The sequence below is a fragment of the Triticum dicoccoides genome, chromosome 6A (assembly GCF_002162155.2).
Source record: "Triticum dicoccoides isolate Atlit2015 ecotype Zavitan chromosome 6A, WEW_v2.0, whole genome shotgun sequence".
NCBI classification, from domain to species: Eukaryota; Viridiplantae; Streptophyta; class Magnoliopsida; order Poales; family Poaceae; genus Triticum; species Triticum dicoccoides.
The window spans coordinates 322,651,689-322,661,544 of NC_041390.1; positions in this window are offsets into that span (position 1 = coordinate 322,651,689).

Sequence of the window (9,856 nt, forward strand, 5' to 3'; positions counted from 1 at the left end):
ACTTAAGTCTTCCTGTCTGTGTGATATGAAGACTTATTGCACTTGAGGACTGTGAATCCTCCAGCTGGTTAGGCGTCGCATTCTAAGCATCCAAGAGTCATTGTGGATCGCCGGTGAACGAAGTCTGTGAAGGTTTGGGAGTCTACCTTGAAGACTTACCGGAGTGATTGGGCGAGGTCTGTGTGACCTTAGCTCAAGGGGAATACGGTGAGGACTGGGTGTCCTAAGCTGCGTGTTCAGGACTGGGTGTCCGGGATTGTGTGTCCTCAGGTTTAAATACCTAGCCGCCCTAACCAGACGTATAGTTGTCACAGCAACTGGAACTGGTCTAACAACTCATTGTCTTCAACGAGTCACTGGTTTCATCCTTCCTTTCCCTTTACTTACTGTTGGTCCTTGTGAAGTCATTGTATGATTGCGCTATCTTTTGTCTTCACTGAGTGACTGCATGTTCTGTACGGCTTCATAATATCTTCCTACCTGATCCTTACTACATTGCTGCTATTAAGTCATTGTGCTTTCACTCTATTGAATACTTGACTATGGCTTGCCTAGTGTAGTCTACCTTCCGCTGCATGGTAATAGGTTCATTTCTATCGTTTGTCTTCATAACTTCCATGTTTTGAAGACTTTCATAAAAATCGCCTATTCACCCCCCTCTAGTCGATATAACGCACTTTCAAGTTGATGTAGTCGTATGTCTTCACAATACGACTGATCCAAGTACCGAACATACGACACCTCCGTGATCAGCACACGTTCAGCTCGATGACGTCCCACGAACTCTGATCCAGCAGAGCTTCACATGAGAGTTCCATCAGCATGACGGCGTGATGACGGTGATGATGTTGCTACCGACGCAGGGCTTCGCTTAAGCACCGCTACGATATGATCGAGGTGGATTATGGTGCAGGAGGGCACCGCACACGGCTTGGAACAATCAACTTGTGTGTCCTAGGGTGCCCCCTACCCCCGTATATAAAGGAGCAAGGGGGAGGCCGGCCGGCCCTTGCAGGGCGCGCCAGGAGGAGGAGTCCTCCTCCTAGTAGGAGTAGGACTCCCCTTTCCTACTCCTACTAAGAGGGGGAAAGGAAGGAGGAGAGGGAGAAGGAAAGGGGGGCGCCGCCCCCCTTCCCTAGTCCAATTCGGACCAGAGGGGGAGGGGGCGCACGGCCTTCCCTCTCTCTCTCTCCACTAAGGCCCATGTGGCCCATGACTTCTCCGGGGGTGGGGGGGTTCCGGTAACCCTCCGACACTCTGGTTTTCTCCGAAATCACCCGGAACACTTCCGATATCCGAATATAGTCGTCCAATATATAAATCTTCATGTCTCGACCATTTCGAGACTACTCGTCATGTCCGTGATCACATCTGGGACTCCGAACTACCTTCGGTACATCAAATCACATAAACTCATAATACCGATCGTCACTGAATGTTAAGTGTGCGGACCCTACGGGTTCGAGAACTATGTAGACATGACCGAGACACGTCTCTGGTCAATAACCAATAGCGGAACCTGGACGCTCATATTGGTTCCTACATATTCTACGAAGATCTTTATTGGTCAAACCGCATAACAACATACGTAGTTCCCTTTGTCATTGGTATGTTACTTGCCCGAGATTCGATCGTCGGTATCTCAATACCTAGCTCAATCTCATTACCGACAAGTCTCTTTACTCGTTCCGTAATGCATCATCCCACAACTAACTCATTAGTTGCATTGCTTGCAAGGCTTATAGTGATGTGCATTACCGAGAGGGCCCAGAGATACCTCTCCGACAATCGGACTGACAAATCCTAATCTCGATCTATGCCAACTCAACAAGTACCATTGGAGACACATGTAGAGCACCTTTATAATCACCCAGTTATGTTGTGATGTTTGGTAGCACACAAAGTGTTCCTCCGGTAATCGGGAGTTGCATAATCTCATAGTCATAGGAACATGTATAAGTCATGAAGAAAGCAACAACAGTAAACTAAAACGCTCAAGTGCTAAGCTAACGGAATGGGTCAAGTCAATCACATAATTCTCCTAATGATATGATCCCGTTTATCAAATGACAACTCATGTCTATGGTTAGGAAACATAACCATCTTTGACCAACGAGCTAGTCAAGTAGAGGCATACTAGTGACACTCTGTTTGTCCATGTATTCACACATGTATTATGTTTCCGATTAATACAATTATAGCATGAATAATAAACATTTATCATGAAATAAGGAAATAAATAATAACTTTATTATTGCCTCTTGGGCATATTTCCTTCAGTCTCCCACTTGCACTAGAGTCAATAATCTAGATTACACAGTAATGATTCTAACACCCATGGAGCCTTGGTGCTGATCATGTTTTGCTCGTGAGAGAGGCTTAGTCAACGGGTCTGCAACATTCAGATCCGTATGTATCTTGCAAATCTCTTTGTCTCCCACCTGGACTTGATCACGGATGGAATTGAAGCATCTCTTGATGTGTTTGGTTCTCTTGTGAAATCTGGATTCCTTTGCCTAGGCAATTGCACCAGTATTGTCACAAAAGATTTTCATTGGACCCGATGCACTAGGTATGACACCTAGATCAGATACGAACTCCTTCATACGGTCTCCTTCATTTGCTGCTTCTGAAGCAGCTATGTGCCCTGCTTCACACGTAGATCCCGCCATGACGATTTGTTTAGAACTGCTCCAACTGACAGCTCCACCGTTCAATATAAACACGTATCCGGTTTGTGGTTTAGAATCGTCCGGATCAATGTCAAAGCTTGCATCGACGTAACCATTTACGACGAGCTCTTTGTCACCTCCATAAACGAGAAACATATCCTTAGTCCTTTTCAGCTATTTCAGGATGTTCTTGACTGCTGTCCAGTGATCCACTCCTGGATTACTTTGGTACCTCCCTGCTAAACTAATAGCAAGGCACACATCAGGTCTAGTACACAACATTGCATACATGATAGAGCCTATGGCTGAAGCATAGGGAACACTTCTCATTTTCTCTCTATCTTCTGCAGTGGTCGGGTATTGAGTCTTACTCAACTTCACACCTTGTAACACAGGTAAGAACCCTTTCTTAGCTTGATCCATTTTGAACTTCTTCAAAACTTTATCAAGGTATGTGCTTTGTGAAAGTACAATTAAGCGTCTTGATCTATCTCTATAGATCTTGATGCCCAATATATAAGCAGGTTCACCGAGGTAATTCCTTTAAAAATTCTTATTCAAGCATCCTTTTATGCTATTCAGAAATTCAGTATCATTTCCGATCAATAATATGTCATCTACATATAATATCAGAAATGCTACAGAGCTCCCGCTCACTTTCTTGTAAATACAAGCTTCTCGAAAAGTGTGTAGAAAACCATATGCTTTGATCACACCATCAAAGCGTATATTCCAACTCCGAGAGGCTTGCACCAGTCCATAAATGGATCGCTGGAGCTTGCACACTTTGTTAGAAGCCTTTGGATCAATAAAACCTTCAGGTTGCATCATATACAACTCTTCTTCCAGAAATCCATTCAGGAATGCAATCTTCACATCCATTTGACAAATTTCATAATCATAAAATGCGGCAATTGCTAACATGATTCGGCCAGACTTAAGCATCGCCATGGGTGAGAAGGTCTCATCGTAGTCAACTCCTTGAACTTATCGAAAACTTTTCGCAACAAGTCAAGCTTTGTAGACAGTAACGTTACCGTCAGCGTCAGTCTTCTTCTTGAAGATCCATTTATTCTCGATGGCTTGCCGATCATCGGGCAAGTCAACCAAAGTCCACACTTTGTTCTCATACATGGATCCCATCTCAGATTTCATGGCCTCAAGCCATTTTGCGGAATCTGGGCTCATCATCGCTTCCTCATAGTTCATAGGTTCATCATGGTCAAGTAACATGACCTCCAGAACAAGATTACCGTACCACTCTGGTGCGGATCTTACTCTGGTTGACCTACGAGGTTTGGTCGTAACTTGATGTGAAGTTTCATGATCATCATCATTGGCTTCCTCACTAATTGGTGTAGGTGTCACAGGAACCGGTTTCTGTGATGGACTACTTTCTAATAAGGGAGCAAGTACCATTACGTCATCAAGTTCTACTTTCCTCCCACTCACTTCTTTCGAGAGAAACTCTCTCTCTCTAGAAAGGATCCATTCTTAGCAACAAATATCTTGCCTTCGGATCTGTGATAGAAGGTGTACCCGACAGTATCCTTTGGGTATCCTATGAAGACACATTTCTCCGATTTAGGTTTGAGCTTACTAGGTTGAAGCTTTTTCACATAAGCATCGCAGCCCCAAACTTTAAGAAACAACAACTTTGGTTTCTTGCCAAACCATAGTTCATAAGGCGTCGTCTCAACGGATTTAAATGGTGCCCTATTTAACGTGAATGCAATTGTCTCTAAAGCATAACCCCAAAATGATAGCGGTAAATCAGTAAGAGACATCATAGATCGCACCATATCTAGTAAAGTACGATTACGACGTTCGAACACACCATTATGCTATGGTGTTCCGGGTGGTGTGAGTTGCGAAACTATTCTGCATTGTTTCAAATGAAGACTAAACTCGTAACTCAAATATTCTCCTCCACGATCAGATCGTAGAAACTTTATTTTCCTGTTACGATGATTTTCCACTTCACTCTGAAATTCTTTGAACTTCTCAAATGTTTCAGACTTATGTTTCATCAAGTAGATATACCCATATCTGCTCAAATCATCTGTGAAGGTGAGAAAATAACGATACCCGCCACGGGCTCAACATTCATCGGACCACATACATCAGTATGTATGATTTCCAACAAATCTATTGCTTGCTACATAGTTTCAGAGAACGGTGTTTTAGTCATCTTGCCCATGAGGCATGGTTCGCAAGTACCAAGTGATTCATAATCAAGTGATTCCAAAAGTCCATCAGAACGGAGTTTCTTCATGCGCTTTACACCAATATGACCTAAATGGCAGTGCCACAAATAAGTTACACTATCATTGTCAACTTTGCATCTTTTGGCTTCAACATTATGAATATGTGTATGACTACTATCGAGATTGAAAAAATAGACCACTCTTCAAGGGTGCATGACCATAAAAGATATTACTCATATAAATAGAACAACCATTATTTTCTGATTTAAATGAATAACCGTCTCGCATCAAACAAGATCCAGATATAATGTTCATGCTCAACGCTGGCACCAAATAACAATTATTCAGGTCTAAAACTAACCCCAAAGGTAGATGTAGAGGTAGTATGCCAACGGCGATCACATCGACTTTGGAACCATTTCCCACGCGCATCGTCACCTCGTCCTTAGCCAATCTTCGTTTAATCCGTAGCCCCAGTTTCGAGTTGCAAATATTAGCAACATAACTAGTATCAAATACCCAGGTGCTACTGTGAGCTTTAGTAAGGTACACATCAATAACATGTATATCACATATACCTTTTGTAAGTGCATCTAGTGCCACCCCTAGTTGGTTTTGGAGTATTGACAACAAACCTAGTTGAGGGACTAATGTGTTTGTGAGAATTGCAGGATAACACAGGTAGAAGTCCCTCATTGATTCGGTTTTCCTACCAGAGATGACCCCTAAAAATGTATGAAGACATTGAAGTCAAAGGTGGTATATGAAGATATTCACATTGAAGACTATGACAAGAGAAGACACCACATGAAGCCTATGGAGCTCGAAGACTTAGATCTTTCGTAGTTCTTTTTATTTTGTGTTGATTCATAGGAACCACCGTACTGTTAAGTGGGGTCCAAGAGAACCAGTCAGAATGACTGAAGTGATGCCTAACCAAAAACCTATGTCTTCGAGTGAAGACTATGAGAGCGAATCTTGTCCAGAGTCGGACAAGTCAGCTTTGCTTGTAGCCCAAGTAAAGTTACCGTGTGAGTTTGAAATCTGACCGTTGGAACACGTGTCAGTTCCTTAGTGACCCAGGGTCATTTCGGACAAATCAGGTCGGGTTGCCAAGTGGCTATAAATAGCCCACCCTCTACAACCATAAATGGTTGGCTGCTCAGATTGAGAGTACAACTTTTGTCATTTGAGAGCAACCCACCTCGAAGCCTTTGAGAGAGAATTCCTTGCGAGGATAAAGCCCTAACCACCCAGAGCCAAAGAGAATTAGGCATCACTTAAGTCTTCTTGTCTGTGTGATCTGAAGACTTATTACACTTGAGGACTGTGCATCCTCCAGCCGGTTAGGCGTCGCGTTTTGAGCATCCAAGAGACATTGTGGATTGCTGGTGAACGAAGTCTGTGAAGGTTTGGGAGTCTACCTTGAAGACTTACCAGAGTGATTGTGCGAGGTCTGTGTGACCTTAGCTCAAGGGGAATACGGTGAGGACTGGGTGTCCTGAGCTGCGTGTTCAGGACTGGGTGTCCGGGACTGTGTGTCCTAAGGTTTAAATACCTAGCCGCCCTAACCAGACGTACAGTTGTCACAACAACTGGAACTGGTCCAACAAATCATTGTCTTAAGCGTGTCACTGGTTTCATCTTCCTTTCCCTTTACTTACTGTTGCTCCTTGTGAAGTCATTGTATGTTTGCACTATCTTTTGTCTTCACTGAGTGACTGTATGTTCTGTACGGCTTCATAATATCTTCCTACCTGATCCTTACTACATTGCTGCTATTAAGTCATTGTGCTTTCACTCTATTGAATACTTGACTATGGCTTGCCTAGTGTAGTCTACCTTCCGCTGCATGGTAATAGGTTCATTTCTATCGTTTGTCTTCATAACTTCCATGTTTTGAAGACTTCCATAAAAATCGCCTATTCACCCCCCCTCTAGTCGATATAATGCACTTTCAATTGGTATCAGAGCAAGGTGCTCCCTTGTTCTGTGTGATTCGGTTTAACCACCTGGAGTTTTAGCTATGTCGACTGCTGGGATAATTAAAGTCTCCGCTGCGTGCCCCGTCTTTGATGGAACTGAATATCCCTACTGGAAAAATAAGATGCGCATGCATCTTGAAGCCGTTGACGTCGACCTATGGTATGTCGTCGAAAACGGTGTTCCCAAGGCTGGAGAAGGTGTCACTGCTGCTAATGTCAAGAAATTCATTCAACTGGACTCTACTGCCAAGAATATCATCTGTGGTCATCTGACCAAAGGACAGTATGGCCATGTGAGTGCTTTGAAGACATCTAAGCTGGTCTGGGACTGGCTCTCCAAGGTCAATGAAGGCATCTCAACCTAGAGAGATCAGAGAATCAGTGTCCTTCGCAACCTCTTCAACCGCTTCAAGCGAAATGACAATGGGAATGTCCAGCACACATTTGATCGACTCACTGACATCACAAATGAGCTTCAAGCCCTCGGCGCTACTGAGATCACCAAACATGAAGTCATCAAGACACTACTGAGATCACTTGATAGTTCATTTGACATCCTAGCCCTGATGATTCAAGAATGTCCTGACTTCAAGACACTCGATCCGTCTGACATACTTGAGAGGCTCAACACACATGAGTTTCAGCTTTCTGAGAAAAGAGATATCTACGGTCCAAACTATGGGCGAACTCGTGCCTTGAAGGCAAAAGCCGTCTCCTCATCTGAACAAGAATCTGACAGCAGTTCTGATGATCCTGAAGACATTGGAAGGGAACTTGCTATGCTTGTTAAGAAGTTCCAAAAATTCACCAAGAAGAAAGGCTTTAGAAAGTCTTCCCAATCAAGCTCAAGGAATGATGAAGCTTCTGCTCATGACTACAAGAAGAAAACATGTCACAAGTGCAAGAAACTTGGCCACTTCATCTCTGAGTGTCCACAGTGGGACAATGAGAACAAAAAGAAGAAGAAGAGCAAGGAATATGACTCTGACGACAAGAAGAAGAAGAAATACTCTAAGTCTTCTTCCAAGTCTTCCTCAAAGTCTTCATCACACAAGAAGAGCTCATCTGGCAAGGCACGTGCGTTTGTTGGCAAGGAAATGGATTCAGAGGAGGAGTCTGCTTCTGAGGAGGCGGAGGTGGAGTCTGAGGAGGAGTCCGATTCAGGCGTCGCAAGTCTGGCTACAACATACATTGCCAAGTCCATCTTCAACACTGAAGACAATGACTTCATCACCGACACCGATGCAAATGACAAGGACTACTCCGCTTCTACCTACTGCTTCATGGCACGCGGTGCCAAGGTAAACACACGCACTACTCACTATCAAACATCTAGTGACGATGACTCTGATTGTGGTTCAAAACCCAGCTACAAAACACTTGCTAAAATTGCAACTGAACAACAAAAAGCTATGGAACATATTCAAAAACTGTTAGACAGAAGCGATGATCTGTTAGGTGCTGAAATGACTCGATCTGAATCCTTAATTGAAGACATAAAAAATCTTCACGTTAAGTATCAGGAACTTGAAAGTCGTCATGAAACTCTCTCAACAACTCATGAAAAGCTTTCCTATGATTATCTTCAAAGGAAGCAAGATCTTGAGAAATTTAGAGCGGCTCATGAAGATCTTCAAAAGGAAAACGAGTCACTTCGCACCAAACAGATCAGTTCCGCTCAGGAAGGATTTGAACCACCATGTCTTAAATGCATTGAGCGTGATAATGCTACTTCTGTTGCTGAATGTTCTACTGCAACTGTTGTTGCAATATCTTCAACTGTTGATGTGGTAACTAACCCCTCTGCTGAGGATACCACTGCTATTGCTGATGAGAATGCTAGGTTGAAGACATTGCTTGAAACAGGGATGTACAAAAGTCTTAAAGGGCATCAGACACTATGTGATGTCCTCAAAAAGCAGATTCTGAACCGAAACCCGAGGAAAGAGGGTGTTGGGTTCGTAAGGGAAATGAATGCTGATGGCTCTTACTGGAAACCTGAGCAGTACCCCGAAACCATGTGGGTTGCTGCAAAGGAACCTTCAGCAGATCCATCCAATCTATCTGGCTTCACTTGTGCTAACCCCATTATCATTGATGAATCCTTTGATGCAAACTATATACTGTTTAAGAATCAGAATGGTGAAGTGTTTTCCAGGTACATTGGTACTAACTGCAGGAATGGACCGCCTATGAAGAAAATCTGGGTTCCGAAAAGGTGTCTGGAGAATCTTCCTGTGAATGTCATCATGACACCTCACGTGAAGAAGACAAACCTCAGACCAAAGGCTTCATATGGTCCAAAGGCTTCATACGGACAGAGGACTCACATGAGTCGCACTAACGCAAATGTTTCGCAGGGAAACCATACTCAGGCATATGAATATGAGAGCGGTTCATCAAACCGCCATGTTCATAAGACCAAGAACTATTCTGCTTATTCTTATGAGTACTATTGTCTGCCTGCAAGACTGTTTGCTAGGGCTCCAAAGCCAAAATTCTCAGATGCTGCACTTAGACTTATTGCTTCTAAGCCACCCTTGAAGATGTGGGTGGCTAAGAAAGCTTAACTCTCATTTGCAGGGAAAGGTCTCCAGCAGAAAACCAAAATCGTCTGACGCTATTGCTGGGGACCTTAAACATCTTTTAGGGCGCAAGATCAAATGCCCGAATGGTCTTACTATGTACTTTGTTCCTGAATCGCTTGCTACTCTCCCTATTAGTCCTAATCTGGAGCTAAGCTTTCATAACCCATTGGTTCGTCAAATGTTTTTGCTTCACAATGCTCTTGGTGAAGCCTATCCCCCTAACTGCACTGTAGGGTACGACACCAGCGTCTTCAGAATGGATTATTGATAGTGGGTGTACAAATCACATGACTGGCAAAAGAAGCCTTCTTATGGACTCAACCTTACGTCCATCCGACAAGAGCCACATCACATTCGCTGACACTGGTAAAAGTAAGGTATTGGGTCTAGGTAGAGTTGCAATC